Source organism: Miscanthus floridulus, chromosome 12 (genome assembly GCF_019320115.1).
Source record: "Miscanthus floridulus cultivar M001 chromosome 12, ASM1932011v1, whole genome shotgun sequence".
Lineage (NCBI taxonomy): Eukaryota > Viridiplantae > Streptophyta > Magnoliopsida > Poales > Poaceae > Miscanthus > Miscanthus floridulus.
Window position 1 is genome coordinate 59297413 of NC_089591.1, and position 20638 is coordinate 59318050.

At 41.9% G+C, this 20638-nt stretch overlaps 1 long non-coding RNA gene across 1 annotated transcript in view; it reads left to right on the forward strand.

Moving 5' to 3' along the window:
• Nucleotides 1-4213: 4213 nt before the first annotated feature.
• The window catches only part of LOC136498203 (uncharacterized), a 32096-nt gene continuing 15671 nt past the window's right edge, over nucleotides 4214-20638 (forward strand). The window contains exons 1-2 of the long non-coding RNA XR_010769537.1: nucleotides 4214-4265; nucleotides 4346-4542. This is a non-coding gene — a long non-coding RNA (uncharacterized lncRNA). The remainder of the gene's footprint in view (nucleotides 4266-4345; nucleotides 4543-20638) is intronic.

Here is a 20638-nt window from a genome sequence, read left to right on the forward strand (position 1 = left end):
TTTGCTCTAGCTTCGCCACTGGAGATACCACATAACATTAGTAACTTGCAATTCCAAAAAAAAAGAAAATAGTCTAAGGATGTTTCCATACATTAATTGGAAAAACGATAGTATTCTTTTGACATTGTTGGGTAAACCTACTACTTACCTCCACCTCATAATTATGTAGGCTGATTTATAATTTGATATTTTTGGTTGATAAGAAAAATAGTCAGATTACAACTCATTTTCATGTCACTGTGCTTTCTATGCTCAAAGTACAAGTGCAAACATTTCTAGGTTTCCGAATCTAAGAAAAAAATGTTAAAAAACTAGTTCCCTCTAATTCTTTCGACGGAGAAAAGAATAAACTATCTTATCTTTTCATATTAGCTGTAATCCAATCTGTAAGACTTATCCTTGTCTAAGAGTACTCCTGTGCCCCAAATTTCAAATGAAACTAGCAGGTAAATCCCGCGCTTTGCGTGGGCAACAGTAAGCGATGGGACAAAAAAAAAAGAGGAGGGTTGGTATTGTTCCTTATCTGGGGTGGAACTGTTCATCGTGGATCCGTTACTGTTCGTCACGGACCTAGGTATCTGGTACTGTTGATCAACAGTGATATAAGTCTTTTCCGGTCGGTGGATGAACAGTAACCGCGATGTGACACCCCTCAAATCTAAAGTTCCCCGTGCTTCGCACGGGACAGTGAGGGAAAAAAACCGGGAAACAGTGAACACAAAAAAGGTGGGGACTGTTCCTTAGGGGGGGTCGGCCATTGTTCATCTAGATCCGCTACTGTTCATATACAGGGACTGGGCCTGTGTGCGCACCGGATGAACAGTGACTCACGATGTGACACCCCTTAAATTTATAGTCTTTTATAGATATAGATATACTTGAATCATATGCTTTTATGATTTACCAGATCAACCAATCTATCTTGGTTATCAAGAATAATTTTAATAAATAGTGGCAGGTATGGTAGATGAAAATAGTGAAGTCCTAAGTAATCAATAGACAAAAAAGTTATTATTTATATTTTTAACTGAGCAAAGGCAATGTTACAAAATGCCTAAAAAGGTGATGAAAGAAGGCATTGCAGTACAGCCATTGACCACCCCAATAAAATCACATTGATATAATGACACCATTAGAAATTCAATAAACATAAAAAAACTTGTACAATTAAACATAGTAGAAAAAAGACATCAACACAAACCTTTAAAGAAACGAGCTTGCACAATGAGTAGTCAAGGTATTGCAACTCATGAACTATGATTGATCATTCAATCCATGGATGCTAGCATTCGCTGTGGTTCCCTCAATGTCTTTCATCTAACCCATTGATGCTAACATTTGTATTATTGAACATCTCTTCTACGTGTGTGACATTAAATGGCTCGTTTTCTACATCATCGTCCAATTCATCACAAGACATGCCATATATATATCTTGGTTTCATATCTTTATGACCATAGAAAACCAAGGGTTCTGTTTGTCTTTGTCTTTAATATAAAAAACCTAGTTAGTTTGGTTAGGAAAAATCTATGGTTTATGACCAATCTTTTCTCTTGTATGTTTACTACATTACGTAGTCATTGCTTGGTCTTTCAGAGCTGTCTCTTAAGAGCATTTAGTCGATTAATAGTTCACTACAAAACAAGAAATACTATTATTGAATTAGGTATGTGGTACTTAAATATCAAAGAGAAAAAAATGTTGGAAACAATATAGTGAAGATCTAGATTTTTCCTACTAACATAAAGCGGACTCAAGCATATTGTTTTCATCTCTCCAAACACTGAAGAAAATATACTTGACAATGTTGAATAATGTTCAAGTACCATCCATATGTCCATTATCTTGTTCAAAGTACTTCTTGTACAACCATAATTTAATGTTTTTAACATGTAAGCAAGAATAAAGCAAATATATTAGGATGATCCACCTTTTTTAACTTGAGCAGGCGCAAGAAATTTCTAGTGGGACCATCTGCTATACTTCCGACAACATTACAATATAACCCCCTGTGATCATCGAGCATTAGGACAGTGCTTAAGAGAAGAAGCAATTCAAAAACATCTTATCAATATTAGCTACAATATATATTTAGAGAATAACTGAAAATCTTTTGTCCTACACAATGATGCTTGGAGAAGAAGTACAAATTAATCTGGAAATACTTCTCAGTTTTAGTATTCAGGAAAAAAAAATCAGATTCTGACAGACTGAGATGTTTTGTCTGAGATCTAGTATTTCGGTTTGATCGGGGTTTAGCACCGATTATTACTTATCTAATTTGCGTTTTGCGTTAAAATTTTGGTATTTTTACTAGTATAGTTCCTTCTTTTTAGTTAACACCAAATTGCATCCCGCTCTAACTGAAGCACGTTTTTTTTTCGCGACAACATTGCATATCCAGCGTTGTATCTACGAAAATATCTTCTTTATATTATGGTGGCACCTTTTTTTAGTTTGGCGCATAACTTATTTTCATATGTCAGATTACAATATAGCATTATTTATGTGCTTGTCAAATTAGTACTTTTTTATCTACACTACCCCAGATTATGACATAAGTGCGGGTTAAAACCCCATCACTACAGAAATTCGAGATCTACAACTTTGATTTTGTTCATTTCTCCATCTGAGGTCGTTTGAACAATTTGAATTTCAAATGTGCGAAAACTCAGCCATAATTTTCATTTGGTAGATGATTTCAAATGAAAAAGTTGCCAACCACAAAGTTGCGTAACTTTTCGAGATCTACAATATTCGTTTTTATCATTTCTCCATCCGATGTCGTTTGAAGAATTTGAATTTCAAATGTGAGAAAACTCAGCCATAATTTTCCTTCGATAGATGATTTCAAATGAAAAAGTTATCAACCTACAAAGTTGTATAACTTTTCGAGATCTACAACTTTTGTTTTGGTCGCATCTTCATAAGATTCTTAACTACTACTACACACTCACTTATTACTTTAGAGCACATAGAATCTTTTGGTTTTAACTCGATAAAATTTTGTGAAATAAATATTACGGGATCAGAACGGACTTTAGATAAAAAAAAGTGAACTACAAAGTTTCATAACTTTCTGAGATCTACTAACTTTTGTTTGAGTTGTTTCTCCATGCTATGTCCTTTTCTACCACTACACACACTTATGACTTTAGAGCATATGGATTTTCTTTGGTATTAACTCTATAAAATCTTGTGATACATACATATTCGGACATCCAATCGATCTCAAATAAAAAATATCTGAACTACAAAGTTGTAGATCTTGAATAGTACTACAAATTTAGTATAAAGTTCAGTCTCCATCAAACATCATACGAGAAACATGTGATGGGCCGACAGTGAAGCTCAGCTCTGTAGTAGTGTAATAACTCTTGTTATTTCTCTTTCTTATTTTTACTAAATAGAACAAAGAAACATGCGAGTCTAAATATAGAGAGGATGAGTACATAACACTTGTAGGAAAAAAACCCATAAAAATAACAATTTATCAATAAATATTTCAATTGTTAAGTAAATAAAAATATAAAAATTTGAATAAATATGTAAGAGCATCTCCAAGAGTTCCCAATAAAATATCTCAATCTAAGATTTTTGGTAAAAATGAAAAAAACCATCTTCAATAGTTCCGATCCATATTAGAAATAATCGAACCTAATCTTTATGTATCATTATTAGTACAAAAATTAATATAATCTTATTAGATATAGAGATAAACTTTGAACAGTTTAAATGATGCATATTATCTGTGAATTAAAAAATTAATATAACTTTTAGATTGTTTTACTGGATTCATGGGTATGGATAATGTCGTTTCATATTTATTTAATACGAATCTGGATTGCAATAGATAAAAGTATATGGATTCATATATCTGTATTAACATTTTAATAAATACAAATATCCGATAATTTGGAATTTTAGATAATATAGATAATAAATAACAAATAATTTGGATGTTTGGGTACATCCATTAACGTTTTCCAGATACACCCGTGATTTAGTAGGTGAAATTTCAGTTTATATAGTAATATAACTAAACAAGTTCCACTATTTTTTTTAACTGAGTCGGGAGACCACGTAATAAAACCTCTATTCTATTGTTTTCCCTCCAAAAAAGATCTGGTCCTGCCCACCAAATTTTGACGGGACGCGAATAGGAGATTAGGAGATACACATTTGCCCTCTACCTTCGCGGGGCAGTTCAACTTTTAGCTCGTCCGGTCGCCCATCACAGTTCGTGGCTTCGTGCGTCTGGCGAGGTGAGGAGCACGGATCCTCAACAAACCCTCTCCCAACTCCGATCTGTGATTCGAATTTGTCAAAATGGTTCAACTTTCAGCAGCCAACACTGTCGATCGGTCACGTTGCCGCTGGTACTAGTGCGAGCTGCGAGGAGAACCGGCGTGCAGGCGTTCAACGCCAACCCCCTGCACAGCGGCGCCGCCGGCTCAGACCTGCCCCTCCATGGCTCCACCCCAGGTACAGCGCCCTCATCCCTAGGGCGCACCGCGCACACCATCCTATTCCTATCCTCAGGTGAGTCCTTCACTTCTTGCGCTCCTCTCTCCCAATCTATGTGGAATCGAATTGCTCTTGATGCCTCGATCTGATTTGGCGATCTCAGCCTTGATGTGTTCTGGATTTGTTATTTTCTTCTGAATCTCTTTGTGTGATGTTCTGCTATGGAACTGCTGAACTTGCAATGCTCTGATTGTGTAATTCCAAGCACCTGAGAAATCTACATTTGAACTTCCAATTTTTTTTTTTTTTTTTTGTAATTGTTTCTGTAATCTCAAATTTCGCATGATGCCACGATTCACTGAGTTTTTTTTCGTACGATTAGTTGTGGTCATGTGGGACAAACTTAATTGACAGGTCGTATAATCAAATATGAGATAAGCAATTCGTATAGCAGATTTGAGATGGCTTAGTGCAATCCTTGTGCTAACATTGAAAACAGAGCCGACAGCTGCTGACATCCTTCATTCCCTCTCTTGTTTTTTTTGTGTGGCAAATCTCTGTTTTTCTTTTCTCTATTATGATCATTCGATAATTTAGTTTGTAGAGTAAAAACGATTTGCACATGAATTTTATTCAGGTACATATATACTAAATTACGGGGCAAATTTATGAGCTTTTACTAAATCACTAAACACTTCATCCGTTCTAAATTATAAGACGTTTTAACATTTATAGATACAATTTGTTTGTGATGAGGCAGAGACTGGCCACTTTAGCACCTACCAAGTCCAACAAAGAACCATCCAAATCTAAACAAAAAAATTAAAGGTATTAGACTAAACATATAATTTACGTTTCTATGTATATTTGATTTGATTATTCAAAGACAACTATTCCAAATCGTATTAGTTATTAATGATTTATTTTCATACAAGATTAGCATATTCAACCCCACCATAGTATGTGACTTAATAAATACAATCTTGGTAGTCTAATATAAATATCTAGTTGTTTAATAAAAAGATTACATATTGTCTATTATATTTACTGTTATATTTACTGTAAGCACGTGTTCATGTCTCCAACATTTGTTTAGCAGGAAAAAGGAGGTACAAAGAAAAAGAAAGGATTAAATGTAATGCATACTGAAGCACTATATGTGAAAGGATCTAACAATGCCTAGAGGGGGAGGGGTGAATAGGCGTATCTAAAATTAACTACAAATGCTAAGTTCAAATTTGTCAGTCAATGTTGGAAGTCCCGGCGTTTGGGTCGGAACTCTCAACGTCGTCAGAAATTCTGGCACAAACGTCAGCAGTCCTGACGCCTACGTGAACTACAAAAGCAGTGCCAAATTTAACTTTACGGAATAAATAATCTTACAACCCCACTTTCTTGTGGTTTGGTGAAGAGGTTGGATCACTCTCTTGACGCCGTAATGCCTCCAAACCGTAGATCGAGTTCAAACCCTAAAATGAAGTTCAAGAGAGAGACAAATAAATACAAGTAATCTCTAGCAATCACAACAACAAGCACATGGAATACAAGGATTTATTCTGAGGTTCGGCAACCCCACAAAGGAGCTCCTACGTCCTCGTTATTAAGGTGACCACAAAAGTCAGAGTATATTCCACCCCCTTGCCTCTCTCAAAGCGACCACAAAGGTCACTGGAGCTTTCCACTAAGAAATTCAAAGGGTAATACAAACTTTCCAAGGCTCTTCCACTAAGATGGAAGCTCTTGGGCAACGCCTAGCTGGCTAGGGGCAAAGCCCCAAGAGTAATAGATGCAAAATCAACCGGCTTGACGAAGAAATCAAGTGCTCAAGCTTGCCAAAGTGATTCTCTCACTTAATCCACTCTCCTTTCAATCAAAACCCTAAGGGAATCAAAGATTGGAGCAAAGGAGGAAGGAAGAGGGATGCCTTTCTTGCTTGGGAGCTTGTTGGGACGAAGTTAGGTCAGTTGTGAATGAGTCCGTAACGGTTAGAAGTGAAGAGAGGGCTATTTATACTCTAAGTAGAAATCTAACCGTTCAGATCTACGTCGGAAGTTCCGACGCAGATCTCGGGACTTCCGACGTTAATAGAAAGCACTGTTCACACAGGGTCAGAAGTCTACGCAGTGCAAGTCAATGTCGGAACTCCCAACGTACGTCGAGACTTCCGACGTGCGCAGTCAGTCAACCAGCCAGCACCGCTTCAGGTGTCGGGACTCTCGACTTGTGTCGGGACTTCCAACGGGCGCATATAACCAACCAAGTAGAACCACAGGTGGCGGGACTTCCGATGTCCACAGTCACCGTGCAGGCTCAGTGACTGGGAGTCAAAACTTCTGGCATGAGTCATGACTTCTGACGGTCAGGGAGTTCTAGCTTACATCCGGACTTACGACACCGACAGTCATAGAAAAATAATATATGTGCTCGTAGGGGTGCTAGAGTGTCTCTCTTTTGATTTTATTTTTTTGCTTGAGCACTCTATCTTCCTCAGACCAACTAAGTTTGCATCCCTCTTTTTAGTGCAGCCAATCCTAAACTCAAAAACTAAAAATAAAACCTTTGGAGAGCGTTTTGAGTTTGTCCGCCTTTACAACTTCAAGAATTGAGGGATACCATTTCATCTTTATCAACTCTTTGAATCTTTCATGGGACTAATAGCTGCGACATATCTCATTAAGATCACATTAGTCCCTAATTTGGATGTCATCAATGCACCAAAACCCACATAGGGGGCAAATGCACTTTCAATCTCCCCCTTTTTGGTAATTGATGACAACCAACTTAGGCTTTTATAAGAATGAAATAATTTAAAGCTTTTGAATCCCCAAAATTTATGAAGAGCTCCCCCTTGATGTATGCATGAATTTGAATATCAATTAGAATCATCTATACATGATTTGCATACATCAAGACAAAAGCTCCCCCTAAATTTTGCAATCCGTGGGGTACAACAAGTGTGTGTGAACTAATAGATATCCGTGGAAAGAAATGCAATATGACACATGTTATTTCACACAACAAGTAAAAATAAGTATGATGGCCAAGATTTCAAAGTAAAAAACTTGAAGCAACACATGGCCATCCAAAAACCATTCACCATCACAAGTATAGACAAGTACAAGCGAATAAGTTAGATAAATAACCATTACTTGTCCTACAATCATTCATCACAAACATATATATAAAGTTGTCCATCACAAGCTAGCCACCACACAGAATAGTTCACACAAGATAAAGTTTTTTTTTATTCTCGAAACAAAATGACCAATAACTAACTTATTACAAGATATCAAAGCCTAACACTCCCCCTTTGTCAACAAGTGCCAAAAGGGGTAGGCTGCATGACTAACCTACTACTCGTCCTCGTAGTCATCATCCTTATCTTGGTCACCGTCCTCACCACCATCATCGTCTTCATCCTCCTCCTCTATGTATTCCCCATCTTCTTCCATCGCCTTGCCCTTGCCCTGAGGGTGAGAAGTCACATCATCTTCATATGCCGCACAAGCCTCATCATATAAAGCCAACGGATCACAGGGAGGCACAAATGGCGGTGGAGGAGAAGATACAATCCCTGCGTGCTATTCCAACTAGTAGAGCCTCTCTTGCATATCGTGCTCACGTTGAGCACTAGCACAACACTGTCCAAACATGTATGTCATGAGGAACTTAAATTTGCTTGGCTTCTTACCCAAGGAGGAGGAAGAAAGGGGCTCGGCACTAGAAGGGCGAGCAGCAGCAGCAGGTGGTGAAGCACCACGGCGAGAGCGAGAACCCAAAACACCTTTCCCTTTTGCTTTGGCAGCAGCATCTTTCTCCCTTAGTTCTCTTGCAACAGAGATGAAAGTCTTGTTGGAGATCTTTAGGAGATTGTGCTGAGTGTCTATGGGAAACTAGATGCCAGACACTTGCTCAATCACATGCATAATGTATGGTGCATAGGGAAGATGCTTCATCGGATCCTTAGTAGCATCATGGATCTTGTTCCAAATGTATCTGCTGATGGAAAATTTCTGAAACTCATCTCCGAATCGCTGAAGCACCTTCTAAGAATCATCACGAAGGAAGGTGGAGTCACCTTGCTTCGGATACAAGATCTGTCTCAGAATGTTATTAAGGACATAGTAATAGGGCTTTAGATATACTGTATGTCCATCAGTTGTATGTCCATCAAGATACATGTGTTGGTACTCCTCCAAAGCTACGTCGTCATACTCAGTCAACTCAGGTGCAGTGCGGTCAGTGAAAGTGATGAAGTCCACCTTATAATGCTTGCCTTCAGTGGTCCAATGAATAAAGTCAATATCACCTAGTAGGGTCTCTCTCATGATGATATGAAGCATAAAACTGACAGATGAGCTCATTATTCCAATGCTTCCTAAACTCCAGCAAGTACGATAGCCCCATTGAGTGTATATCATGAACCATTTGCTCTAGCTCAGGGCTCCTTGTACTTACCAAGAGAGTATGCATCAATGCACTTTATCTGAATGACCGGTGACTCCCTTTTCTTTCAAAAACTTTAGATAGAGAATGGAATCATAAAAGTCATAATGGAATGGGTGCCAGAAACTATACTCAAACCGAAGATCCTTCTTGTCCTCAGCATAAAGGTTCCTTCCCCTCATGGACCTGATGTCATTAACCCGGTGATGATAGTCCACTGGTACAGGAGGGGTCTAGCCACTAGTAGGATTAGGAGCCATGGCGGGCTCCCACATGACTGGCGAAACACCTGGGAAGGGAATGAGCTGAGAGACAAAGCCTGGACCATGAGTCGAGGTGCGAGTTGGTGGAGCAGCAATGGTGCGGCCGGCATGCTCAAGAGCTTCTTCTTTGGCATCAACAATTAGAACATCCCCAACAAAGGCCAGAGCAGGAGGAGTAGCAGCAGCAGATGATCCTTGATCGTCATGGCGATGGGCATGGGAACCACCAGCAGTAGCATGGGGACCTCCAGCACCAGCATGGGGATATGCCGCTTTGGTGTGGCTAGACGGCTTGGGGATAGTGACATGATCTTGGTTCTTCTTGGATCGCTTCTCCTTATGACGCGAGGGACTGCCACCGTCCATGACTGTGAAGAACACGAAGTGGAACTAAGAAACAAGACAACGAGACATGAACGAACATTGAGAATTGAAGAAACATGAATGGAGTGGTCACCCTAGGGTCAGGAGTTCTGGTCGTAGTTGGGACTTCCGACAGCTAGGAGTTCCAGCCTAGCATCGGGAGTTTTGATGGGCGAAACCTCCGACGGTCGCCGGGACCTCCGACGCACATGGTGACCATCCCATTCATGGGGCTTCAAATCACGACACACATTCATACAAGGAGGATAGAGGAGTAGAGAGGGAGAAAGAATAGAGGCAAATCACAAGGTACATTGCATTAGGGTTCGGGGGCCATGGTAGTACCTTGAATCGAGGAAAGAGGAGATGGAGAAAGATGAAATCATAGTCCACGAACAAATCGATGATCCCTAGCACCACCACGAATGGAATCCCCACCACACCACTGAGCCAAGGAAGGAGATCGAAGCCCTGAGCGGTGGTTGAAAGAGCCGGTAGGACTCCTGGCAGCGCTACCAGAAGGGAGGGTAGCCGGAACCTCTAGTAGGCCAGAGTCGTGGACAGGGCACGACGACACGAGGAGCATGGAAGGGCAGGGGCAGCACATGGAAGGGTTAGGGCAACATGAGGAGAGGGATGGTGATAGGAGTGTAGGGATGGAGAGAGTAACCACAGTAAAAGGGACCGGGCCGGTTATAAATGAGTAGGTAAAACAATGCGGCTGCTGATCAAAAACTCAGATCTACGTTGGGACTCCCGGCGTACGTCGGGACTTCCGATGGTCGAGAGTTCTAGCACGAGCCATGACTTCTGGCCATTGGGAGTTCCGACCTACGTCGGGACTTTCAACGTAGGGAAACTAAAAAACACCTCAACCTACACTCAGTCTACCATGCGGGGCAAAAATATGATGAACACTAACATTTTCACAGGTGACTAGATTTCATTCAACCAACACAAAGCAATAGTCACTTATGATAATTATAAAATAGATTTTGAATGTGTCACACAATGTTTTCTTAATTATTTTCTCCTAACTAGATCAAACAAAATGTGTGTGCAAGGGATCAAGCCACGTTACGAGAATCAATGATATTTAGTTCACTCCTCAAAGCACAAAATCTTAACTCATTTAGGGGCTTTGTGAAGATATCGGCTAATTGCTTTTCGGTGCTCACATGATGAATGGCGAATATCTCCTTTGGCTTCGTGGTCTCTCAAAAAATGATGCCGAATGTCTATGTGCTTTGTTTAAGAGTGGTTTATAGGGTTGTTTGCCAACTTAATGGCACTCTCGTTGTCACACAAAAGTGGAATCTTGGTTAACTCACATCCAAAGTCCTTTAAGGTTTGCTTCATTCAAAGTAGTTGGGCACAGCAAGCATCGGTTGCCACATACTCAGCTTCGGTGGTGGACAAAGCAATAGAATTTTACTTTTTAGAGCTCCAAGACACCAAGGATCGACCAATAAATTGGCAAGTCTCGGTAGTACTCTTTTGGGTTACTTTGCAACCGGTATAATCCGAATCGAAATAGCCTAAGTAACTCAAAAGTGGAGCTCATAGGATACCACAAGCCAAGATTAGAAGTGTGCACTAAATACCAAAAATTTCTCTTAACGGCCATCAAATGACATTCTTTCAGATTAGCTTGAAATCTTGCACATATGCACACACTAAGCATAATATCGGGCCTAGATGCACAAAGGTAAAGAAGTGATCCAATCATGGAGCGATATACCTTTTGATTGACATCCTTTCCTCCTTGGTCAAGACCAAGATATCAAGCAAAGTCCAAGCACGAAGATAGGAACCAAGCCGGATGCAAGATCACGAAGAAACGAGCTTACAAAGGTGACTAGACGCTAGACCAGATGCTAGGCGGAAAGTGATCGGATGCTCTGATCAGGAGGCTCGACAACAGCAGTAGCAACCGGATGTTGGTGGCAAAACTGATCGGACGTAGAACTACAGCGTCCGATCGAGTACAGAGAGGTTCTAGAGCGATGAAACTACGACCGGAACGCTGGTAGTGTCCTGATCAGTTGATCATAGCTCTAACGGTCGGGATAACCTAGACGTGTCCAGTCAGGACGTGACCAGCGTCTGGATCAGTAGTAGAAAAATGGGACTTCATCCCCAACGGCTACTTTCTTAGTAGGGCTTATAAATACAACCCCCAACCGGCCATTTGAGTAGTGTGGAGCTAAGGAAACATATCAAGGGTGTTGATACACCATTTTAGTGATCTCCACTTGTATAGTGCTTAGTGTTTTATTAGGTGATTAGCGTAGGTGCTTTGTGAAGTGCTTAGGTTGATTAGACCACCGCTTATGCTCTTACTCTAGGTTTAGGCCTAGTGTTTAGTGTGGTTTGCATACCTCTTATCACTCGGTGCTTGTGAGCACCATTGTTGTACATCAGAGGGGCTTGTAATCTTGCAATATCACACCAACCGTGTTTGTGGTGTGGCCGCCACCGTGTACTGAAGGGAACAAGGCCCGTGACATTTCAGCCGGAAGCTTGATAGTAAGACGGCGGGGAGCATCTAGGAAAGGCTTGCTAGGAGGCACGTCGGAGACCCACTTGCGCGTGGGGAATGCCCGAGGCTATCCACGGAGTTACCTGACCAGGGAGCTTGGCCCCTTGCGAGGGATTCCTTGCGAGGGGCTTCCAACGAGGACTAGGGGGAAGCTTGTGCGCTTCTCGATACCTCGGTAAAAATACCAGAGTCGTCGACAAGAGTTTGTATATCTCTACCTTGCTCTTTAGCTTCCGTATTTACATTGATTATATTACTCCTTTTACGGTAGAGATAGCAACACATTAGCAAAACCATAAGTTGCACATTTAGATAGTTTATCTTTGGTATAGGTTTGGCTAAGATTAGAAAAAGAGGCCATAGTTTAGAGTTAGAATTTTAAGTTGCCTAATTCACCCCCCCTCTTAGGTGTCACGGTCCCCTATAAGTGGTATCAGAGCCGGTTGGCTCAATTTGGACCTTTGGACTTAACCAGTCGTTGAGCCGACTCTATTTATAGTGTTTAGGATGGATACCTTTAGGCCTCCTAAACTTTGACTGGCACTAACTTCCCTTATTATAGAGCTAGAATGGCTTGCTAGGCGGTTGATTTGGGAGTCTAGAGAGTCACTCGTGATGGGATAAAACCCATTAAGAATCCTGATAAACCCACAAAGAGTGATGTAAAGGAAATTCATTTCAATGCTAGAGCTAAGAATTGCATGTTTGAATCTTTTAACATGGATGTTTTTAACCAAGTATTCACTTCAAATACGGACACATGAAATATGGTTAAAACTCCAAGAGCTCCATGATGGCATATCTAATGTCCATGAGCAAAAGCATTGTCTAGCTAAGCAAAATTATGATTCCTTTACAATGAATGATGATGAGCTTGTTCATGATATGTATTCTTGTTTGAATCTAATTATCAATGAGCTCCATTCAATAGGACTAACAAAGCTAGATGATGCGGATATCATGAGGAAGATCATCACCGTGCTACCACAAAAGAAATATGCAAGCATCATCACCATCCTTCACAACATAGGAGGACTTGAGCACCATGACCCCTGGCCATAGTCATTGGCAAGATAGTGGCATTTGAAATGTCACGCAAGATGGGTCAAGAAGAAGCCTCTTCATCAAGCAAAGGCAAAGCTCTCGCATGTAGTGAGAAAAGGAAGATGAAGAGCAAACAAGTTGAGACAAGCTCAAGCTCAAGCTCCTCAAGTGAAGAAGAAGATGATGATGATGATGAAGATTCAAGTGATGATGATCAATCTTCCTCCTCCACCTCCAACCTTAATGAAGAATAAATCAAACTAATCAACAAGGTGGAAAAGATGATCCAAAAGCTCAATGTCAAGGGTGTGCCCATCCAAATCCAAGATCTCATTTTCACAAATCAAAGAAATGAGCAAAGAAAAAGAGGATGCTATAGATGCGGTGAGTTAGGGCACTTTGTGGAAGTTTGTCCAAACAAGCTCACACCCAAGACAAAGAAGAAGGCATGCAAGAACCAAGCCCTCACATCAATAAAGTCATGGGATGATTCTTCAAGTGAAGAAGAACACCATCACAAGAGGCGAGGACGTAAGCACTCATCATCAAGCTCTTCTCATATGTGCCTTATGGCATGAGGTAATGAAAGCTCATCCTCTAGTGAGAGTGATAGTGATGATGAAATACCTTCTTATGAAGAAATTGTGCAACAAAATCTTAATTATGCTAAAGCTTGCACTAGTCAACAAAAGAAGCTCGGAAAAATAAAAGAAAAGCTAGATAGTTCACAAGAAGCATACAAAACTTTGCTTGAACAATATGAGAACTTTGCTAATCTCAATGTTGAACTATCTACTAAAATTGAGCTACTTAAGGCTAGTGCAACAACAAATGCATGCACAATCAATGATGAGCAACTTGTAAAGAAAAATGAAAACTTAAAAGAAAAGTTAGCTAGCTCACAAGATGCTTATAAAAGTTTGTTTGCTAAAATGGAAACCATGTGCAAACATTGTGATGAGCTAACTAATAAAGTTGCTAATCTTGAAGCCATTAGTACAACCCCCACCAAGGCATCTAAAAAGAAAAGTTCTATCTTTAACATGTCTAAAAAGGATGCCTCTACTTCTTGTAATGATTAATGTTTAGACTCATGTTTGTGCAACCAAGTTTGTGTTGAGAAAGTTATTGTAGATACATGCACACAAGAGGTTGTAAAGGAGAATGAACAACTCAAGCAAGAAGTAGCTCGCCTCACCAAGGACTTGACTCAAGTGAAAGGTAAGGCGAAGCAAGCCCAACTTCATCAAGATAACACCGTCAGGGGAGTGAAGAAGCTTGATGAAGGACAAATCGTGGTTTGCTACGTATGCCACAAGGAAGGTCACAAGTCCTATGAGTGCAAGGTGAAGAATGAGGGAGGAGCAAAGAAGAAAGAGAAGAAGCAAACAAGGAAGCTCTCCAACACCTACACCAACAAGGTGGACAAGAAGGCCTCCACACCATACTTGTTAAAGAAGAAGAAAAATAACAAGGTGGTGGCCATCAAGGTGAACACGCAAGCCATTAATGGGGTCAAATGCTTTTGGGTGCCAAAGGAAATCATTTCCAACATGAAGAGCACTAAGAAGGTTTGGATCTCGAAGGGAAGTGAGAAGTCCAATGGACTTCAGGGGAATTGGAAGACTTGGCAAAAGTATGGATGCATTTCATGGGGTGCATCATGATGGACAAAATCATTGCCAAGTGGGTTAGTGAATACTATTGACCCAAATTCCCCATTCCCATATTAGGTAACTAGATTATATTTGCTTCAATTGTATTAGATTTAACTTTGTTACAAATTGGTATCTTTAAGCATCTAGTTACTCTTCATGCCTAGGTTTGTATTTGCATGCTTACATCTTTTGTCATGCATACACTAGGTATATCTTATGGTAGGCTTGCTTGGTTTCATTCTTAACCCTTGGAGCAAACCTACATGGTTTAAAATTGTTTAGGAGCACGGCACATAGCTTGTATTTTGATTATTCATCTAATATGTGCCAAAGTCCAAATTGTATATAATCTCTCCCTGAATATCGCCTTCGAAAAAGACTCACATTCATGTGATGTCATCTTTCAAGTGATATTTTTTATTCTAAAATCAATGTGCATGTTTCCTACAAGTATTCCATACTTGTGTGCATGAATTTAGGGAGAGGATTACTCTTCAAGTTGGATGCTTTGAGACTAACACCTTTTCAAGCTTATCATGTGTGTAGTAGTTTCATTGTAAGGAAAATGGAGTCCCCGGAGTTAAGCATCATACCTCAAATATCCACCACCTATTGCAAGTGGTAGAATTCAAATTGGTTTCCACATGTGGTATTTCTAAACCGATATCATCATGTTGATTTCACTTTGATGTTTACATGCTTTCTCCATGCATTATATAGATTAAATTCCCTTGTGCAATAATTTACTAATTATGCATATGCTTTGCCTTCTACCATATGTATACATATATTTAGGAGGAGCTTAATCTATATAATGTGAGAGTCAAATTTTGTGATCTATTTCACTCTACACACAAAGGATCACAAAGTTTGACCCTCCCTTGTGCTACTAATGTCTTCCTTTTTGGTGTTTGATTCCAAAGGAGAGAATTTAGAGGACCAAAAGCAAGCATTAATTTGTAGGACCAAAGCTAGATCATTTACAAATGGTAATAGGTCTACAAGTGGTGTCTACAAGTGGTAATGGTCCGAGAAAATGAGGATAGTGGATTATGGATTGCCTATGTAATGGGGATATTTTGTAGGAAGCAAGGTTTAAATCCATAATGCCACATGGGTACATTTGCAAGGGCAAGATAAGTTTTTATTTAGTCTTACAAGTAGTATCTTTTAGCATCATATAACCTTGCCCCTTGCATTGCATCCTAGCAAGTAGATTGCTTTTCAATTGCAAATTTTTATTATTTGTTTGCTTTGGTTGTGTTGTCATCAATCACCAAAAAGGGGAAGATTGTAAGGAAAATGGACCCTAGCCCCATTTACTTTGGATTTTGGTGTTTGATGACCAACACAACCAAATTGGACTAATGAATTTGCAAGTGTTTGTTTTATAGTTCAATAGGATGCAAGACGTGACTTAGACGAAGGCGATGTGATGATCTGATGATCAACACCTTAAGCAAGACCTTAGAAACACAAGGGAAGACCCAAGAGATCAAGCAAAATCCAATCACTGAAGATAGGAACCAAGCCGCACGTAAGATCACGAAAGAAACGAGCTCACGAAGGTGACCGAACGCTGGACCAGGATGCTGACGGAAAGCGACCGGACGCTTCCGATCAGGAGGCTCAACTAACAGCAGCAGTGACCTGGACACTGGACCAGACGCTGGTGGCAAAACTGACTGGATGTAGAACTGCAGCATTCGATCGAGTACAGAGAGGTTCTAGAGCGGTGAAACTATGACCGGACGCGTTCGGTGGCATGTGACCGGACGCTGGCAGTGTCCAATCAGTTGATCGTAGCACTAACGGTCGAGACGATCGGATGCGTCCGGTCAGGACATGATCAGCGTCCAGTCAGTAGTAGAAAAATGGGACTTCGTCCCCAATGGCTACTTTCTCAGTGGGTCTTATAAATACAACCCCCAACCGGCCATTTGAGTAGTGTGGAGCTAAGGAGACATATCAAGGGTGTTGTTACACCATTTTAGTGATCTCCACTTGCATAGTTCTTAGTGTTTTATTAGGTGATTAGCGTAGGTGCTTTGCGAAGTGCTTAAGTTGATTAGACCATCGCTTATGCGCTTACTCTAGATTTAGGCCTAGTGTTTAGTGAGGTTTGTATACCTCTTACCACTCGGTGCTTGCGAGCACCATTGTTATACATCGGAGGGGCTTGTAGTCTTGTGAGATCACACCAACCATGTTTGTGGTGGGGCCACCACTGTGTACCGAAGGGAATAAGGCTCACGACATTTTGGCCAGGAAGCTTGATAGTGAAGACGGTAGGGCGCATCCAGGAGAGGCTTGCCGGAAGGCACGTCAGAGACCTACTTGCATATGGGGAAGGCCCAAGGCTATCCACGAAGTTACCCAACTAGGAGCTTGGCCCTTGCGAGGGATTCCTTGTGAGGGGCTCCAATGAGGACTAGGGGGAAGCTTGCACGCTTCTTGATACCTCGGTAAAAATACCAGAGTCATCGACATGGAGTTTGCATATCTCTACCTTGCTCTTTAGCTTCCGCATTTACATTGATTATATTACTCTTTTGCGGTAGAGATAGCAACACATTAGAAAAACCATAAGTTGCACATTTAGATAGTTTATTTTTTGCATAGGTTTTGCTAAGGTTAGAAAAAGTGGCCATAGTTTAGAGTTAGAATTTTAAGTTGCCTAATTCACCCCTCCCTCTTAGACGTCACGGTCCCCTACAGGCTTATTTAAGCCCATAGAGCGCCTTGTCGAGCTTGTAGACATGGTTTGGATACTTGGGGTCTTCAAAGCCTAGTGATTGCTCTACATACATCAACTTGGATAGGGGGCCGTTGAGAAATGCACTCTTCATGTCCATTTGATATAGCTTGAAGTCATGATGGGCGGCATAGGCGAGTAGAATACGAATTGATTCTAGCCTAGCCACTGGTGCATAGGTCTCCCCAAAATCCAAGCCTTCAATTTGATTGAATCCTTGAGCCACCAACCTTGCTTGTTCCTTGTTACCACGCCATGCTCATCTTGCTTGTTGCGGAAGACCCACTTGGTTCCAATCACATTTTGCTTGGGCCTTTCCACCAAGGACCAGACTTCATTCTAAGTGAAGTTGTTCAACTCCTCTTGCATGGCTATCATCCAATCTGGATCATCAAGTGCCTCTTCCACCCTATGAGGTTCCAAAGGAGAAACAAACAAGTAATATTCACAAAAACTTGCTAAACGGGAACATGTAGTTATCCCTCATCGAATGCTCTCCAATATGTTATCAATGGGATGACCCTGTTGAATGGATTGATGCACTCTAGGATATGGCACTTGAGTTGATCTTTGGATAGGGCCATCATCATCATCATCATCATCATGGTCATGATCAATTGGAGGATCACAATCATGAGCTTGTGGAGGGTTGACTTCACTTCTTTCTTCATTGATGAGTTGAGCTTGAGCTTGCTCATTATTGACACCATCTTCATGAGAATGACCTTGTGCTTCATTTGATCTCCCATCTTGATTATTTATTGTTGCAGAAACTTCACCATGTTCATTGGATGAAACATGATGAATGGTTGGATCAAGATCATCATGCACAACATGGTCTTCATCTTCATCTTTGATGGGCTTTACTTCACTAATGGCAAGCTTCTTGATTGCTTTGTATCAGTGCAAAAAGTGACCAACAAGTAAATATTTGTAGTTTTGCCGTATGCTATGATCGGAGGTGGCCTAGCACTCAATGACACAGGGTTTATACTGGTTCAGGCAATGTGCCCTATGTCTAGTTTGAGTCAGTCGATGACTTTATTCCTGAGCCTAGGTGCTTGAAGTTTGCAGTGGGGTTACAAACAAGAAGGAGAAAGATGGGGTGCACGAGAGGTCCGGTCGGCTCTGGTCAGAAGGACCAAGAGCAATAGGAGCTCCTCTATGAGCTAAGTGTTCAAGCATGTGCTTGAGTTCCAAACCTGGCGGTTCTGTGGTTGTGAGCTAGTGAACTTGATCAATCTGGATTAACTTGTATGAACTTGAATCAACTTAGTCTCTTGGGAGAGAGCGCATCCCCTTTTATAGATGAAGGGGATGGCCTTATAAGTGAGAGGGAGAGAGTTCGTATGCTTCTAAGTCTTGTTGCACATGTCGGTGGGTACAAGAGGATGGTAGGCGCCCACAACACTGTTGAATGTCGGTTGTATGTGGGAGGTTATGTCGTCTTGTTTTGGGTATGGTAGATGTCGGCACCTGCATATACTGTTGATGCCTAGAGGCATGTGAGGAGTCTCAGCATGTTCACTTGGTACAGTAAATCCTGGTGCCCACAATACTATTGATGCCCAGATGCATGTGGGGGGGCCTTACCGTATGGAAGTTAACGGCGCCCACAATACTATAGAGGAAAATGTCGGCGCCTACAATACTATTTGTATCAGGGTGGTTACAGAGTACTATTCCTATAGGTGATAGGGTATGGTCCTTGGTATCATGGTTTGACTTGAGCGCCTTGCCTTGCTTTCTCCGTTCGTTCCCTAGTCCCTTTCGGGCGGGCATCCCTGGTCGGTTGGTCCCAGTCGGCTTTGGTTGCGCCAGTCGAAGAAGAGCAGTGAGCAGGGTCTTTGCATACCTCGGTCGGAGATGTGGGGTTGGAGTCAGAGGTAGTGCTTTGCCAGGCCTTCTAGTCGGAGAGACCATCCGAAGGCACTGGAGACCGAAGTGAGCGCTCCGGTCAAAGAGGTGGGCCAGAGTTGACAAGCTAGTGTTGTTCCTCCTTGACCTGACCTTCTGGTCGGTGACTGGACTACCCTTCTGGCCTATTGTTTTAGACACTTGGGCCGGCCCATGAGTTGCGCATTGTCTTCTTAGGTCGAGCCTATGCGGAGAAGTCGGTCCATGAGGGACCCCGGGTTTATGAACCCGACAGGAGCCCCTAAGCCCCCGGGCGATTCGGGCAAAATCATCTAGGGTTTTTTTTGTCTCGACGATGGGTGCACGCGAGCGCACCCACGGGTGTAGCCCCCGAGCCCCTGGGAGGTTATGGTAAGAACCATCTAGGGGTTTTCTATGTTACCAGTGGGGGAGGTTTTCGTTTCATCGGTGGGTGTGCGCGAGCGCACCCACAGGTGTAGCCCCGAGCCCTGGGTGGTTTAGGCAGAACCGTCTGGGGGTGTTTGTTTAGCGGGTGTGTGTGTGCATGTTTTTTAGTCGAGACGGAGTCATCGACCAAGGCATCATTGTGCAGTTGAGGGAGTTAGTTTCGAGGGATTGGGTGAGATGGAGCTTGTAGGTCCTGGCGTCGTTGCGCGCCGTGGGACCGGGTGAGGTAGTTAGTCTTAGAGATCGGACAAGATAGAGCTCGTGGATCCTAGCATCGATGCGCACCGTGGGATCAGTCAAGTCAGAGTCATGGATCTTGGCTCTGGTGTAGCCCACGCAGCCGAGGCAGTTATTTTTTGGGATCAGGCGAGGCGGCAAGGCGGTGCTCGTGGATCCTTGCGTCGATGTAGCCCGCATAGCTAAGGTAGTTAGTTAGTTAGTTTAGGGATCAGATGAGGCAACAAGGCGGTGCTCGCAGATCCTGGCATCGGTGCAGCCCGCGTAGCTGAGGTAGTTAGTTAGTTAGTTTAGGGATCGGGCGAGGCGGCAAGGCGGTGCTCGCGGATCTGGGCGTCGGTGCAGCTCGCGCAGCCGAGGCAGTTAGTTAGTTTAGGGATTGAGCGAGGCAGAGCTCACTGATCCTGGCATCGGTGCGCGCCGTGGGATCGGGCGAGTTGGAGTCATGGATCCTGATGGGGCGCGTTCAGGGTCACAGACCCAGGCATTTTGTGTCTTGAGCCCCCAAACCCCATTGGGCTTTATTAGGGGTTAGTTT